The following is a 17,424-nucleotide window of genomic DNA, read 5'->3' as shown; positions in this document are numbered from 1 at the left end:
TCCCATCATGCAGTGTCTTATTCCCCACTAAATTCTGTCCCTCTTTGTCAAGAAGAGTAGTTTTCTCCCATTTCATATATTCACCTGACATTTCGTGTGACAAAAAGCAAAAGGGGAAAGCTTCAAGAATAATTATCATCGCTTGTCATGTTGGGGAGAGAAAGCCAGTTTTCATTTTTCTGTTTCCTTCAGATTTCGATCTGTTGCCATGACACATGAGCAACTGTTGGTTCCTTACTAATGTTCCAGTATGATCAATGTTGCTTATGTCTGTTGTTCTAAAGAACAACTTATTTTGTTTTTTTAATATCCGCATTTTTTTTTCGCAGCGTCAGTTTTTCATATTCTTAGTATGTCCAACTTTCTTTTGTTGGAAATACGATGTTTTTCCTTTGACCTTTGTAGCTTATGTGTTATGAGTAAGTAGATTCATAACTCGTGTAGTATAATTTTATGTTTTTTTAATGTTCCTCTTATTTCCTTTGGCATTGGGAACGTCTATAATATTTTATTGGTATCGTCGGTTTGTAGTGTTACGATTTTTCTTCGTAGTGTTGTGAAAATAGTGTTGTGAATTTTCTTCAACATTTTTTTTTTTCGTACCTATATATCCTTTATATTTTCCCTAGTAAACTACGTTTTTGTGTGCAATTTGTCATCTTTTCAACCTCGCGATTAAATCTTCACCTCGTGCGATTATCGTAGAATGCACGGTGCCCAAGTAGAATATCCCCGTTCATGATGCCCAAGAACCGCCCCGTTCATCAAGCCCAAGAAGAATGCCTCTGGTCATTTGTCAGATGCTTGCGGGCCATTCGCCCTTGTGTGAAACTGTTGTTATGAGTTGTTTTCGCGTTGTTTAATGGACTGTGTTTGTTTGTTTGGCCTTTTGCAAAAAGATTTCGGTCGGCTTGCGTTGTTTGTATGTGTCGCTCGTCTTTGTTTGGTTTTCTAGTCGTGAATTCATCATCTTCAAGCTCCTGACGTTACACACACACACACACTCTCTCTCTCTCTCTCTCTCTCTCTCTCTCTCTCTCTCTCTCTCTCTCTCTCTCTCTCTCTCAGGCCTTGCTGAGAAACCAGAAGGCTGTACCATTCTGGTATTACACCTTTCTAAAAGGGGAAAATTCCTCTTGGTGAATTTGCACACATACATCTATATATATATATAGATATATATATATATATATATATATATATAATATATATGTATATATATATATATATATATATATACTATATATATATATATATAATATATAATATATATAATATAATATATATATATAGTGTTGATAAGGTTAGCTAAGAAGTTTTAATATCCCCCTCAATTGCGTTTAATCTCCTTTGATTAATTTTTTTCCTTGATTTTTTTCCTTTTCACGCAATGAAGATCACGGCCAAAAGTCTGTTTGCACGGCTACTCTTAGTCCCTTTGTTGCTACGATAATGCAGCACTTAAATGTTTGCACGATGTCGTCGCCGATAAGATTGCGCTCATTACTCCTCTCAGAAGATTCTGTCAAAGTGTTTGGTATGGTAAACTCAAGAAGACTGGCGCATTCTCCCAGCTTTGGAGAGTGGACACGGAAGAAGCCACAAGAAACTCGGCATTCTGATTGGGAGCAAATAAATCCGCCTGTTGTATAACGGGAAATGCAACTTTAAATTCTACACATGAATTCGTTGTTGCAAACAAAGGAATTGCAGGTCCGCAGTTCCTGTTACGAACAAGAAAGTTTGAGGATTTGCAGATAAAATATCCCTTGAAACATCCATCACTCAATGCCACGTTCATCTTTAGTTTGTAACCACTTTTATTCCTTTTGCTGTACCTACGTTCATATTCTCTATCTTTCAGCTTATTTTCCACCCTCTTCTAACAATTTTCAAATTGTGCATCTTCGAGGTTTTCCGCCTGTTACACCTTTCAAACCTTTTTACCTTCAGTATCAGCGCTGAATGACCTAATAGGTCCCAGCCCTTGGCCTTTGGCCTAAATTCTGTATTTTAAAATTCTATATTCTATTCTGTTCTATTACTCATATAGTAATTCGCTAGCGGATTGGAGTATTTTATAGCCTATCGTCTATAATATGGAGAGTATTTACCGTTCAGAATTAAGTTCAGTTCGTCCTAGAAAGAAAAAATGAATAAAAAATATATCTAAGATATCACAGAGATGGTGTTTGGGGTCATCTTTAAAAAAAACCATATTGCATTTAAATAGCCTCATATATTGAAGTTGATAAATATATGATCCCAACTTAATTCCGTCTATGCCAAAAATTGTAGCGCTAGACTCCATCTCTTGTGTTATAGATATTATCATGAAAATAGACGTGCGTTTAGTCGCCATAATGCTTAAGTTTTTTTTTTTTTTTTCTCGTCACTTGATATCCCTTCAAGCCATTCAGACACTGACACAAATTTACGGTATTTGGTATTCCTACGTCAATTAAGAGCAGAATGCATATGTAGCACTTATGGAAACGTCAAGTCATATTCTCTAATTATTCGCGTGAAAGATTTTATCTTTTCCTTGATGAGAAAAATTTAACGAGATTGTAACAGCAAAGGATAAGCGAAGGAGGAAGAGGAGGATAAAGAAATATAGCTTCTGTGTATGTCAGGTAAGAAGGTCATCTCAGAATCTCAAGAAAATTGCATAAATTGTGAATAAGACATTTTGGCGCGTATTGTTCGTACAGATGTATGACTGTAAGGCTTACATACACATGCACAAATCTTACACATTTGCTCTCTCTCTCTCTCTCTCTCTCTCTCTCTCTCTCTCTCTCTCTCGTACCTTTCCTCATTTGGAGATGAGAGGATCGCACATACATCACCGAAATGTCTGGTGGCTTGGAAATATCAATGGGTTCCATCGCTCTTCTCTTTGCACCTGCTGCTTGACAGTCGGAATTCATTAAATCCTATTTAAATGAAGGTTGTATCTCCCAGGTAAATGATTTCAAGAAAGTGGCGTGATTCCCTCCTCCTCCTCCTCCCCCTCCCCCTTCTCCCCTCACCTACTTCCTCTCCTTCTACCCATCCCATCCCACTTACCTCCACGCTTCAATCCTCCACGTCTCCCCGAGGCCTTTGTCCCTTACCCCTTCTCTCCTTCTTCCTTTCCTTCCCCATCCTCTTCCCATTTCCCCTTCTGAATGCCTTCTCACGCCCCCCCCCCCCCACCCACCCACCTCTTCTCCTAGTGTTTTTCCTTCTGTTTTTGCATGAGATGACTTTGTTGATGATCGTTGCATTCTCACCCGTCTTCTTGGCTTTGCCGGGATTCAAGTCTGTATGCCGGGTGAATTTGAATGCATGCGGGTTTGCTGCATATTTGCTCCGATTTCTGAAGTATATCACACGCACTTGCGGAAAGTTTTTGCTTGTTTTTTTTTTAAATTAAGGTAGACTGCTTGCTTGCATTTTATTCCCATCCCTTTATCGCTTTCATTCAGTCTGGGATATATATGGATATCAGCTGGCGTGTGTGGTCGGAATTCTCGTAAATATGGTAAGGTGTATTTGTATGCCAACAATTGTCAGCACACACACACATATATATATATATATATAGATATATAATATATATATATATATATATATATATATATGTGTGTGTGTGTGGTGTGTGTGTGGTGTGTGAGATTATCGCCTCGCCTCCAACGCCTTTGCCCCCCCCCCCTCACGAAAGTACCTTTGGTGAAAATATAAATAAAATATATATATATATATAAATATATATATATATATATATATATATATATATATAGCTACATACTATATATTCATATATTCGCTTTAAGTATAGTCTCTCTCTCTCTCTCTCTCTCTCTCTCTCTCTCTCTCTCTCTCTCTCTCTCTCTCTCTCTGTGATTTTCAAAGTGGTATACCCACAGTAAGAATAAGTAAGATTGATGGTGACGGATGCCATTGAACCCTTACGCACTGCCCTAGTTGAGTTCAGAGAACTTTCAGTAAATAGCCCAGTGGGGCGATTATGGTGATTTCAGGTGTGTCACATGATCAAGTACCTGCTATTTTATTGTCTTTCGTACTTAGATTGTAAAGTTGCTCTTATCTTTTATGTATTGAACTCTGCTTTCTGTGCAACACGGAGCCTCTGCATAATTTTTTGAATTTCGGCTTAGAAGATATCGGGTACAATGTTTGCAGAAAGATATTTATAGAATATAGGTTTTAGAAAGCCTCATATCTAAATTATTCAAAATGTAGATACATGTTGTGTAGCAAAGCTCCAAAACCGCACTATAACGAAGAGTAAATATATGTGTATGTTTATATATATATATATGTTCATGTATATTGTATATGTATATATATTATATACTATAGATAGGTATTTACGTATGTGCATATGTATATATGTTTACATACACATATGTATTTATATGTATATGTACAGTACATACATATAATATATATATATATATATATATATATACACCACATACATACATACTAGACTACCTACGTATTGCAACAAATCACTGTACACGTGTGATGATCATATATGCATACAGCCAGGAGAAGGGTGAAATGAAATGACTTGAACCAAGAGCTTTCATGTATTTTTACACCTCATCATACGTATGTATAAACCGCAACACAAACCAGAAAAACTTAGGCAAATTCGTGTGGCACTTTCAAATAGTTGTATATCGACATGAATTCATCACGTAGGCTGAAAAAGTACATCAGTTCCATGACGTCATCATTTGAAATGTTTATTTAGTGGCATAGAATTTAAATCTTGTTTCTCGTGTTGGCATTATGGAGATCTGCTAACATTCTTGAATGTAGTATTGCTTGGAGGATCGTTATTCAGTTAGTTAGGTATGAATGACCCTATTTTAGTTGATCGGATGGAAAGTTTTATGCTTCATTCGCAGTCTTAGTCTTATATATACCGATTCTCTCTCTCTCTCTCTCTCTCTCTCTCTCTCTCTCTCTCTCTCTCTCTCTCTCTCTCTCTCTCTCTCTCTCTTACTGTTGATTCAAGCAATCAGTTTGAAAAGTCTCTTTCTCCCCTCATTCTTCAGAAGTTTTCATGGTGTAATGGTTAAATTGCGACATGGTACAAACAGACGGTTTGTAGGTTTAATCGTTTTCCTAATTTTCCATCCCAAACAATATTTCATTTTTGATGTCACTGAAGATACCGACTGATATTTTGTTTGCGCTTAATCAGATAATCGTAAACTTTCTAACTTCTTTGTTAAGACTTTTCTTAAGATTTTTTGTTTGAAGAGGTACAAGAACAATATTCAATATTACTGAGCGCCTCAGTGGCGTGATCGGTATGGCCTTGACCTGCTACCTCGGTGCCCGCGAGTTCGATTCTCGGACATCCCATTGAGGGGTAGGATATGGGTATTTTTGGTGATATAAGTTCACTCTCGACGTGGTTCGGAAGTCACTTAAAGCCATTGGTCCCGTTGCTGAATAACCACTGGATCCATGCAACGTAAAAACACCATACAAACAAACAAACAAACATTCGATCCTACTGAGATTATCGACTTGACCGCACACCTTGTGGAGTAGAGATTAATGAACCATTGGGATTCTGACCTCTTGATTATATATTTGTCTTACAGAATCTGTGAACGGCTTGAAAATTCGTTTTCTAAATCTGGAGCTATATGAATCTAACTCGGACAGTCTTGCCAGTCCCATTCCTTTGCTTTTTTTAATAGGGACAGGGTGTAATATTTGCAGTTATTTTCTTTATCTCAAGATGTGTAATAAAGCAATTATAATGTGTGTATATGTGTTTATGTATGTATGTACGTATGAATTTATGTAAATATGTATTCTTTTTAATGCGAGGTCAGAGATTTCAAATGTCAACAAGATTCTGTAGATGTTATTTAGATAAGTACCTATGAGCTGTAGTATACTAAACGCTCCTTTAAAAGGCGAGTGCATGTAGTTTTCAATTGTTTAATTTGTGTCTTTGTGTGTTCATGCCAATCCCCCCCTCCCCCATTTACCTTGCTATTTCTTTCCTTCCCCCTCCTCATCTTATTTTTATTTTTTCTAGCTTTAGTCCCCTCTTTCTTTTTCATTCTTGTTTTGTCCTCAAAACACTCCTCAGAAGGCAGTGTTCCTTGATTTCCATCCGCTCTTCTTGTTCATGTCCCCCATTCCCTACTCTCTCCTCCTCCCTCCTCCTCCTCCTCCTCCTCCTCCTCCTCTCCTCGTCTGATTATTGTCGCTTCTATTTTTCTCTCATTTCTTAAATTTTCTTCATCGTCCCCAGCACGCTCCCCAGAAGGCATGTTTCATGATTTCCAAGTGTTTCACTTATGTTGCACGGCGTTCCTCCTCCTCCTCCTCCTCCTCCTCCTCCTCGCCTTTTAATTTTCGTATTTATTTTATCCCTTTTTATTTCTTCCTACCTGAATCCACCTGGCAGGGACACATGGAGGGACGCACACCTCATGTAATATATTGGTGTTTTCAGCATCGAGCGGAGGATAAACATAAAGAGATGTGCGTGGTGGCTTTAACTCGGCTTTACGTCTCAGCCCCGTTAGTTAGTTATTAGTGCTGAAGGGAAGGGATAAAAAAAAAAGAAAAAAGCATAGGATTTGTTTGACTACCTGGTCTGGTAGTGGGATACGCGAGTATCGAGGCAGGATTTACAGAACGGATTCATCATTCATATTTATGTCCCGTCTCTCGCTAAGTCTGGTTGCTGTGGAATGGCGAATGAATGTGCTTTGTCCTTTACTGAATCGCTTTTTCATTGGTCTTTGTAGTGTAGCAGTTTCCTGAAGGTTCCACTCTTGTTTGCTTTTTCAAAGGAAAAATAATAGTAATAGTACGTTGGGCGTGCATTAATCGTACGTCGCATACTTATGTGCCTGGCTTGCGAAATTACAAGTTACTTTACTGAGATATAAAAAACAAATATATTGATCCGCATGTTCTGCAAAATCGTTAATATTAGGAAAGGCAGTGTTGTTTCATTTATTACAGATGCAAAATGCCGAATTAAAAGTGATGCCCAAAGCGTTATTTATGAGAGCAAACAAGAACAATCGTTATTTTTCATTAATGCAATAGACGTAATTTATGAAGATCACACACACAATGCGTCATCTATCAATGGCACACTCGAGAACGCTACTTAGGGGGAAGTCGGACAAATCTACCAAGCCTTCGTTCTCCTCCTGATATTGTTTTCTGCTCAGCCACTGGGATCGCTTCCTTGAAGCATCTCTTGCTTCTGGGAATGTTATTGCACCTGAGAAATAGTAAACAATCTGTCATTTGAATCACTCCGAGCGCGCAACTCTCTTGTATCTTTCGGTGTTTTTGTAGTGTCAGCCCTCTGCGCTAACTTTGCAGCTGACGCTTTTTTTTTTTTTTTTTTTTTATGCAATTGCGTTTGTCTGATGCAAACAGTGGCTTCTTTTACTCGTGCGTCTTGTTTTTGTAATATAAATGCTCTTTGCATTTCGCGTTTTCCTCTGCTGTTGTTAAATGTTTTCACTTTTATATAAGTGATCATACCTCGCCCCCCCCCCCCCTTCCCCCCCCCCCCCCCTTTCTTCCTTTTCCAGTGGATGTCCATACATGAAAATCGATTTATATTTTCATGTTTGGCACTTCGGTCCATCAAATGGAAATATTCCTTATAATATACGCAGCGACGTTGATAAAAAGTTACCCTACGTTAAATTCTGATCACCGGGTAACCTATGCTGCTTCTAGAGCGGTGGGTAGTGTGTGTTTTAATATTTTGTTCTTAACGGAGCTACCTTAACTTAGATAAACTTTTATAGAAAAAGGTTGGCCTTTAGACTTGGTATACAGATTAATGAATAAATATTTTCTTATAGAATGAAGGTCCAAGTATACCTTTATTCAGTTATCACACAAGCCTTGTGTCAAAGCACGGCCAAGGTATATAGATACATTTAGTGTAGAAATCTTGATAAATGTTAGAAACAGGAAGTTTCCTAAGCGACTTGCGTTTGAAGAATGGATTTAGATAAGTTAGTTTAGTTAATTTGGCTTTTCATTGCCGCGGTACAATGTTGTTTTTGCGCTCTTTAAAACGTGTTGATAACAGCCAAATTCTAAGAATATTTTGGGGAAATATGGTTTCCTTTGGGAGATATAATTTATGTGGGTTTTATTTCCGCTCAGCATTTGGCTCAACGTCAATCTTTTAATGATTAGTCCAGTGCAGTGAAAGATTTATAATCCAAGTTTATTGATCTAAAAATATACGATTGTCATTGATACCGTACCGATGAAGGACTTTGTATGCACCAGTTTATTTTTGCTTTAGATTATTCTCGCCGAAGCGCCGTGTCCCAGTTAACATCTTACCTGCCACCCAGGAACCCCACCGCAAATCATTCCCGGGGGGGGGGGGCCGCTTTACAACCACTAAAATGAAAGGAATTAAGCTTTGTTCTTCAGGTTTTTCCGCTCTTCCGTCATCATTGAGCTCCGCTTTCGGAATAATGGTTTGTTTATCTTCCATTGCGCTCCTTTTCGTTCTCGATAAATCCTCATCGCCTCCTTTATTGTACCGTCTCTCATGAATCTTCCTTTTGGAGTGTACTCTGATCTCAGTTATTTTCCCTGCTAATGAGTCTCTCTCTCTCTCTCTCTCTCTCTCTCTCTCTCTCTCTCTCTCTCTCTCCTATCAATTCAGACCTTTTTATCGAATGTGATGTTATTCAGTAAATAATCTCTCTCTCTCTCTCTCTCTCTCTCTCTCTCTCTCTCTCTCTCTCTCTCTCCTCCTCAATTTTGAAATTTAGACCTTTTTATCAAATCTGATTTTATTCTGTAAATAATTCTCTCTCTCTCTCTCTCTCTCTCTCTCTCTCTCTCTCTCTCTCTCTCTCTCTCTCTCACCCTATCAATTTAGACCTTTTTATCAAATCTGATTTTATTCAGTAAATAATTCTCTCTCTCTCAGCTGCGTAGTTGTTTGCAAACAAATACACTGAGCATCCATACTTGCTTCCCTTGCTTCGGACTCTGCGTTATCTCTCCATCATCCCTACTTGCATATTAATTTCTCCCGGTCTGTGTTGTGGTACTTTATGGTAATCGTCGCTGTATATCCTCTTGCAATAGTGCCCATTTGTAGTGTGAATTTACTTTATGAAATGAATTCTCAAGGTTTATGTACAGTTAATGGTGACTGATAGTTGTTGGTGGATCAATTATGAGTTGGGAAAGGTTTGCATAGTTTATGTTAAGCGGGAAATGATGTAATGACTTCATATTTGAAAATAGGAAGGTGATGGGTATAAGTGGATATTTTTTCTTTTATCTATTTGATTAATGGTGATGAAAATGACTAGTACTGATATTGCTGTTATTCATAATCTTCTTCGAACATAAGTCATGAATTTATCTTGTAGAGTTTCAAAGCCAGAGCTTCGAAATTAGCAACAGGCTTGATGTCAATAGTGTGGAAAAACGCAAGTTCCAAAGTAACGCCCAAATTTTTTATTTATTTCACGCTGTGCCAGAAAATCATTTAAATGATTGGATTCTGTTTTTAAAATAACCTCGGATTGTGTTTTAGTGCATATGATTTAGTTGGTATCCATCCATGTGATGTTGTATAGCCATGAAAAGTTAAATGGCGCATATAAGGCTTTTGTCGAAAATTACCGGAGTATGCAAGCCCAGCAATTACATCTTGTGTTCTTGATCATATATCCAGTAATTATTACGATGAAGTATTAGCCCAGGGCATTTAGGATATTTTTTAGGATTTCTGTACCAAATGATCCCATACAGATCCATTAATGGAATAAATTGGCTTCCGTTAGATTTGATTTTCTTGGAGTTTTTCCTGTGGCCGTTTTAAAGGCAGTGGTCTCTGCCGAGGAACACAGTGGAACAAATGTATTATCCATCGGACGAAATGAGCCACTGGGCAAAAAGCACCCCGGGAACATTATGTTCATTTGATACATTTTGTAAATTTGTTTTATTTGACATATTTAGTATATATATGTGTATTTTGTTCACATTTTGCTTGTTCAGTAGTTACTTTTTTTTTATGTCAGGTACATTTTTCCATTGTTTTTCGGTAAGTACTAATGGCTATAAAAAGAAATACTCCATTTCCCATGTATCAGCAGATAGACCTGGCGTTTTCTTTGCAGTAATCAGTGTCGCTTGCTGTTTATTTTTATTTGCATATTGTACATTTCTGGATTAGTCACTCTTAGTCGTGGCAGTAGCCAGAGTTACTACTGCAAACGATCCTTTGGGACTTTTTTTTTTTCAATTTAAAGTTAGGAGATCTATTCACTTCACGTTTTATCTCTGGATCAGCTGCCTCATACATTTGCATATGAATGTGTATGAATTTACGTTCTTTTAATCGTGAAAACATGACTTGGAATTGGTTCGATTTGCCTCGATAATTTGAAGATGTTATCTCACTCTTATCTCATTATTATAAGAACTATTTTCTGATATCCAAGGAAAGAAACAAACGGAGGCGAGGGTACAATAATGGTTACCGGCTTTTGCAAGTCTGGTCAGGATATTGGCAGAGCACTTCGAGGATTATTCATTATATATATCTGAATTGATACTAGGTAGAAGTGAGTCTGACTGGTTGGTCCGTGTTTTCCCAGCCAATCAGAAAGCTCCTTCACCTGTTCCACCTTCGACAGAGGCGGACGGGCTACTTGATTGGCCACTTACCCAAATCCCGATCACCAACTTGTTGGCCAGAGGATCAGGTGTAGTGTTCTTTTGATGGTGGCTGGGTGTTATTTACAATACTATTTGGAAATTTGGGGTTCAGCGAGATATGCAGTTGCTCGTTCGTACCTTTCTCCGGTTTTTTATTGCGTCTAGTTTCCACGTCAGTTACATATCTAATATGTAGGATTAGCGCTTCCCTTTGTGGGTTGGCTCTTCGTCGATTGTCGTTTTTTTTATCGCAACTAAATTCCGAGTGATCTGACTTCGGATATTCTGTTGTGTCCAACAAGATTACATGTTGTATGTGCCTGGGTACAAGTTCCTTACAGTGTTGTTGTTCTTCATCCCCACCGCTATTCCTATGCTAAGGGGTCGGTTGACTTGATGCGTCATCTTCAACTATTCTGTCGAAAGCATCTTCCTCCGTTTAACCTGTTTTCTGAGAATTCTCCTTCATTTTGTCATTCCATCCAATCCTTTGCTTCCCTTTTGTCCTTTGCTTCCCTCCTGCACTTGTACCCCTGGCAGGCTCCACCCAAATCATCTTTACTTCGTATTCCTCACTCATCTTACCACATGCGTGAACTATCTCATTCTCGACTCTCTTATCACATCAGTAATCTTTACCATCCTAGCATTTCTTATTTCTTCATTCTCCAGTATGTCACGCAGTGAAGTCGGATGCGTTCGTTATGCTGTTACATAGTTTTAAACTCTCTCTCTCTCTCTCTCTCTCTCTCTCTCTCTCTCTCTCTCTCTCTCTCTCTCTCTTCATTATTTAATTTTTAAAGTTATTTTTGAACCAGTAGCGTCGCTCATCCTTTTCGCTGTTGAGGTTGATAAATGAAGAACAGCATTCTTCTCAGAATAATTATATGTATACCATTTAGGGACACGTGTATCAGTTGATAGTCTTTCTCCAGCTCTCTTGTCGGTTGTCAACTGCTTTCTGATTGATTAGCTTTTTGGTTTACTTGCGTGCATGTTTGTGGATTTCGGTCTCGTTAATGGTGATTGGTAAAGAGATTTTGAGTACGGCAATTTTTTTCAATGATTGTTATTGATTTGTGCTTGTGACATGGGTGTGTGGCGATAGAATTTTTTTTTTTTTTTTTTTTTTTTAAGCAGACAAAACGGGAAATCAGATACTGTTACCTGCTGTAGCCTAAAACGAGAAACAATTTTTTTGATAAATGACATTTTAAAAAAAGTAAGAAATGCGCCGAAGTCTCTTCAGCGCATTCGAATTTTCTGTACAGCGTATAATGCTCTATGAAACTCTCATCCACGGCCCATGAAATTCCCAGCCGCGACCCATGAAACTTTCAGCCACGGCCCGGTGGTGGCCTGTGTTGTTGGCACCTATAGCGTTGCTAGATGCACAATCATGGCTAGATTTAACCTTAAATAAAGTAAAAACTATTGAGGGCAGAGAGCTGAAATTTTGTATATATGATGATTGGAGGGTGGGTGATCAATATACTAATTTGCAGCCGTTCAGCCTCAGTAGCTTTTAAGACCTGAGGGTGGACAGAAAAAATGCAGACGGACAGACAAATGGCCGTCTCATTATTTTTCTTTTACAGAAAAATAAAAAAGAGAGGGGAGAAAGCAGCACAAGAACAACGTTTATATCTCTTGAAAAATTGGGATTTTTAAAGACACGCTAAGAGCGTCCTTGGCTCCGTTGATGGGATTTTTGAGCTGTTGCTTTTTCATTGCATAAGAATATTGACGGTTTTTTTTATTTGTGGTGGGTGATATTTGAGGCCTATGTACATTATATGCACATATATACAGCTTATTTATGTCTTTGTTTATCTTGTAATGTATTTATTGACAAGATCTCGCTTATTACATTATCGTTAGTTTTTGGAAGTAATTGTATTACTCTAAAGCACGTGTTTCAAATCGTGGAAAGAACCTTGAGAATTTGTATGTTATTGTATTTAATTTTTTCGTATTTTTTTTCCAAAACGTTTTCGAAAAGAAAATTTTTCACCGGGCTTTTTATTTCATTCGCATATATTTACGTAAATAACAGAAATATGAAGAATAAGAAACAGTGAGTGGTGTACAACTATCGATTAAGGAAAGAATTCTATCGCTATTTCGTGTGGGTAGTGCAAATGGATTAAGTAAAGGAGTAAGATCCCCTGAGAGAGAGAGAGAGAGAGAGAGAGAGAGAGAGAGAGAGAAGAGAGAGAGAAGGGATACGTGTTCGCTGAAAAAAGATTTTCCGAAATAGAGGAGGACCTATGCGTTGGGAAAATTTAGGAGAAAATAATAGGGCAGAAAGTCTGGGTTTACCTGAAGGGAGGAAGATGGGATATGGGGAATAGGGGATGATAGGGGGGGAAGGGAAATCAGGGGGAATAGGGGATGACAGGGGGAAGGGGAATCTTTTTAAGAGTCTGGGAACAGCCATTGATTGCGGGGCCTGTTTACGCTGGTCTGATCCTCATTTGCAATGTCCAGGTTTTCCGAGGAATCTCAGGCGCAGGGGTGATGGAAACCGTGGTCAGATTTGAATCTCTCTCTCTCTCTCTCTCTCTCAGTACTGGTAATTCGAGAATCGCATTAACCAGTTGCGTAATATAACAGGAATGCCTGATTTATTTTTATGTGGCAGTTGAGCGGTGGATCCTGAGCCCTGGATTCATTGTCAGGTACTTCATTATTTTATTTATATAATAAGAAAAGCGAAGACGCCAGTAATATGATATTTTGATTATGCCATGCAATTTTAATTCAAATCTTTCAGTTATGCGGGTTGAGAACAAGCGAATCTTTGTTGATTTTGTTTTCTTTCGTTGTATCCTTTAATATGGTTTATAATTATGAGTATTCATATGATTCTGCTTCCTTGCAAATTTTAAGTAAGAATTGATCTCATTTTATTTTGACCATAGGGAATGCCACTATCTCATTTATGACGCATGTTCTACAGTTGTTATAAAAAAAATATTTTTTCATCTCAAATGTAATGTGACCCTTTTTAAATCCAACATTATTTGTTCCTAACTGTAAAAATTGTTGACGTACTTGGGCATTAAATTCACTGCCGATTATATTCGTTCACTTTGTTGAAGTATCGGTCAAGTTTTTATCAAACAAATATTCTTAGTTGCTGGATGTCACGTCAATTCCTTACCTGATGTTAAGGCGGTTTCACGCGAACACGTTCTCCTGGCATCTGTTAGCATCTGGCTGCCAGACTTTGCACCAAGTAGCCAGTACCAGTGGCAAAAGTGAAGCGGCGCCGGTTCCTACTTATTTGACGCCATATTAACGAACGGGAGGAGAAACTTGAATTTTGCTCCGTTATAGAGAAAATTTTTGTTTAGTTGGTGAGATGAAAATCGTAGCTTCCGAGAAAAAAAATTGGGTGCTTTAACAAAAATATTGGCTACTAAAAAGAAATACGATCCTAAGGAAACTTAGCGACTTACAGAGAATAAGGACTGCTTTGGAAAAGACATTGGCGGAGGGATGCTAAAATGTGCCTGCAATTGTTCTTGTGACGTCAATTTTATTTTAAATTTTTTATTCGACGTTTATTTAAATTTTTTTAAAAACAATTTTTAACAGAAAGGGTGGATGGCGTATTCTGTTTTAGATTCCAAAGTATGGTTGGGGGGACTTTTGATATTGAAATTTGTCATTAATGCAGATTTTTATCTCTATGTTTTTCCCATTACATTCCAAGTGAATTTCGTCATGAATATTTTGCATTGATTCATCAGGCGAATTTTAACGTTAATATTTTTTCTTTATTTATCAGGTGAGCATTGTGCCGGCAGCCTTGTGGGTGTCCTTGAATTTAATGAATATCCGAGGACGAAGGTAATTATTATTGAGTCCTGGTTTTTCTTGTAGATTGTCATTAGGAAAAGTTCCCACGGTGTATATTTTCCCCGTCTTGTGGTGGTTAAAGGACTTGAGGATCGTTCATCATTTTACACTTAGAATATTAGAATCGATTAATTTTAGATTTCATTTTGTTGTTTCTTTTTATGTATTCCACATTCGGTAATGTTTATTATAACAACAGCCGTTTAAATTGGCCACTGATGCATTTCTAGCTTCCCATTGGTCTGGAGAAAATTAGATTATGGAAAAGTTAAAGAAGTTGGACAGGTAAGTTGTAAATTAGAGTAAGGCAAAGTTAAAGAAGTTGGACAGGTAAGTTGTAAAGTAGAGGAAAGTAAAGCTAAGGAAGTTGGACAGGTAAGTTGTTAGAGACCAATGAAAACGGATAAAAAGTCAAAGCAGGAAGCAATGCAGCTTGGGCCGAAAGGGACTGTAAAGAACCTTGAGTACTGTGACATCACTGTCAGCCTAGCAATGCTTGACGTTACTTTATACGGATTACCACTCATCTCCCACCCCTACCCCTACCCCTGTCCCTATCCCTATCCCTACCCCACTCTGGAGAGAGCAGTCAGCTAAGATAAAAACATTTACAGGCATTTTTGTAACAAATGTTCACAAGTTTTCATGAGACATTGCTTGTGGTGTAGTTAAATTTCAAGTGTTGTCATTTATGAAGAAGAGCGCTTCCTTCTGGTCTGTTATCTGAGTAGGTCGGTTATATTTGATGAATACCACGAAGAGCTTTCGCAAGTTTTCTAGATGCTATTATATGTTCATTTATTGAGTTGTGCAGTTTGTGAATAACATGGTAGATTTTTTCATTTTAATATATGTTTATTTTAGAAAATGGTACTGTTTTTTATTTTATGTCTTTATTTAAATTGTTTTATGAATTGATTGTCTAGGAAAGCTATTAGGATATTTGTTAAATTGTCTTTGAATACTGTAAAGGAAGTACGCGTAATGTGCGCAATCTTGGTTTCAATTGCCTTTAAACCCCCCCCCCCCCCCCCCCCCCCGCCCCCCCCCCCCCCCCCCCCCAAAAAAAAAAAAAAAAAAAACCCCCCCCCCCCCCCCCCCCCCCCCCCCCAAAAAAAGAAAAAAAAAAAAAAAAAAAAAAAAAAAAAAAAAAAAAAATAGCGCTATGCGAACGCCCTACTTACAGTTTACTTCATCGTTACAGTGTAAGTGACAATGGAACCTGAAAGCTAACCTATTAAATAGCCTTTAATCCTTCTAAGAAATAATAATGTTCCTTCTTGTAAAAAAATATATATATATATATTTTGGTGGGAAAACTTGGGTGTTTTTATATCACCATCAATGCAATATGACATTTAGAAAAGAAAAGACATCCAGCGTAAAATTGACTCCCATTAATAGTAGTAAATAATAATAATGGCCCATTGTCTCATTTACACCGTTGTGAAGGAGAATGACTTAAGTCGGGTGCCATTGCCCAGTGTTGCATATTCGTTCCATGCGAACGAACGTGAATTTTATACTTAGACTGAATTTATCTTTCATATTTCCATGTGGAACTTCTAAAGTTCAAGTGAAGTTGCAACGCATTACTATTCTAAAACGATTTCCCTTCTATTTTAATATTTCCCTAACATTTTTGTGCATTAAATCACTAATATGTTAATTCATTTTTGCTTTTCTAATAAGCGATCTCTTCTTTCTGTATTCCATATTGCCTTGTGTATGTCTTTCAAATGAACACCATATTCTTTAGAAGTTGGAATTTCAAGTTCATGTCCCTTGTGCTTGTTCCGTACGAGTAGTGTTCATATTCTTAATGATAATAATAATAATAATAATGTTGGGAAATACTCTCTATCGCGAGAGTATATATAATATTCTAATGGGTTCACAATAATAAAAAATGTTGCGAGTCCGTTGTAAAGAGTTTTTTTAATTATACACGGACTCGCAACATTTCTTATTATTGTGGACCCCTTAGAATAAAATAATAATAATAATAATAGTAATGATGATGATAATAATAATTAATAATAATAATAATAATAATAATAATAATAATAATAATAATAATAATAATAGCAAGCGAATGTCCGGCACTTGCACAGAACCATTACAAAAATAGGCATGATTCAGTGGCAAAAGTCCTCCACTGGAGCCTGTGCAAGAAACACCAGCTACCTTGCTGTAATAAGTAATATGAGCACCAGCCTGAAGAAGAAAGTATCACTCATTGATGTCGCAATACCATGGGACACCAGAGTTGAAGAGAGATAAAGGGAAAAAATGGATAAGTATCAAGACCTAAAAATAGAATTAAAAAGGACATGGGATATGCCAGTGGAAATTGTACCCATAATCATAGGGACGTTAGGCACGATCCCAAGATCCCTGAAAAGGAATCTGGAAAGCTAGAGGCTGAAGTAGCTCCAGGACTCATGCAGAAGAGTGTGCCCCTAGAAACAGTGCACATAGTAAGAGAAGTGATGGACTCCTAAGGAGGCCGGATGCAACCCGGAACCCCACACTATAAATACCACCCAGTCGAATTGGACGTCTGTGATAGACAAAAAGTAAAAAATAAAAAAAATAGATAAATAACTAAATATAGATAAATAAAAACAATAATAATAGTGGTTGCAGATCCACAGTAATACATAGCGGTGTGAGAGTTGATGGTTGTTTAAAAACATCTGTAACTTTCGAAAACCCTGTGCTAGGTTCATCTTCACTTGACCGAGGATAAACCTAGCAATGGTTTCGAAAGCTACTGATAATTTTTAAAGAACCATCAACTCTCACACAGCTATATTTTTG

At 37.5% G+C, this 17,424-nt stretch overlaps 1 protein-coding gene across 16 annotated transcripts in view; it reads left to right on the top strand.

Moving 5' to 3' along the window:
• The window catches only part of LOC135200297 (mucin-2-like), a 307,055-nt gene that overhangs the window by 81,894 nt on the left and 207,737 nt on the right, over positions 1-17,424 (top strand). For 5 of the 16 annotated variants that reach the window (XM_064228818.1, XM_064228808.1, XM_064228817.1 and 2 more), the window contains one exon: positions 14,531-14,592. The exons of the other annotated variants lie outside the window; for them this stretch is intronic. The gene's annotated coding sequence lies outside the window, so the exon portion shown is untranslated. The remainder of the gene's footprint in view (positions 1-14,530; positions 14,593-17,424) is intronic. 16 annotated transcript variants of the gene reach the window in all.

The sequence above is a fragment of the Macrobrachium nipponense genome, chromosome 26 (genome assembly GCF_015104395.2).
Source record: "Macrobrachium nipponense isolate FS-2020 chromosome 26, ASM1510439v2, whole genome shotgun sequence".
In the NCBI taxonomy this organism is placed as follows: domain Eukaryota; kingdom Metazoa; phylum Arthropoda; class Malacostraca; order Decapoda; family Palaemonidae; genus Macrobrachium; species Macrobrachium nipponense.
The sequence above is the reverse complement of the archived record's forward strand: the minus strand, read 5'-3'. Positions and strand labels throughout refer to the sequence as shown.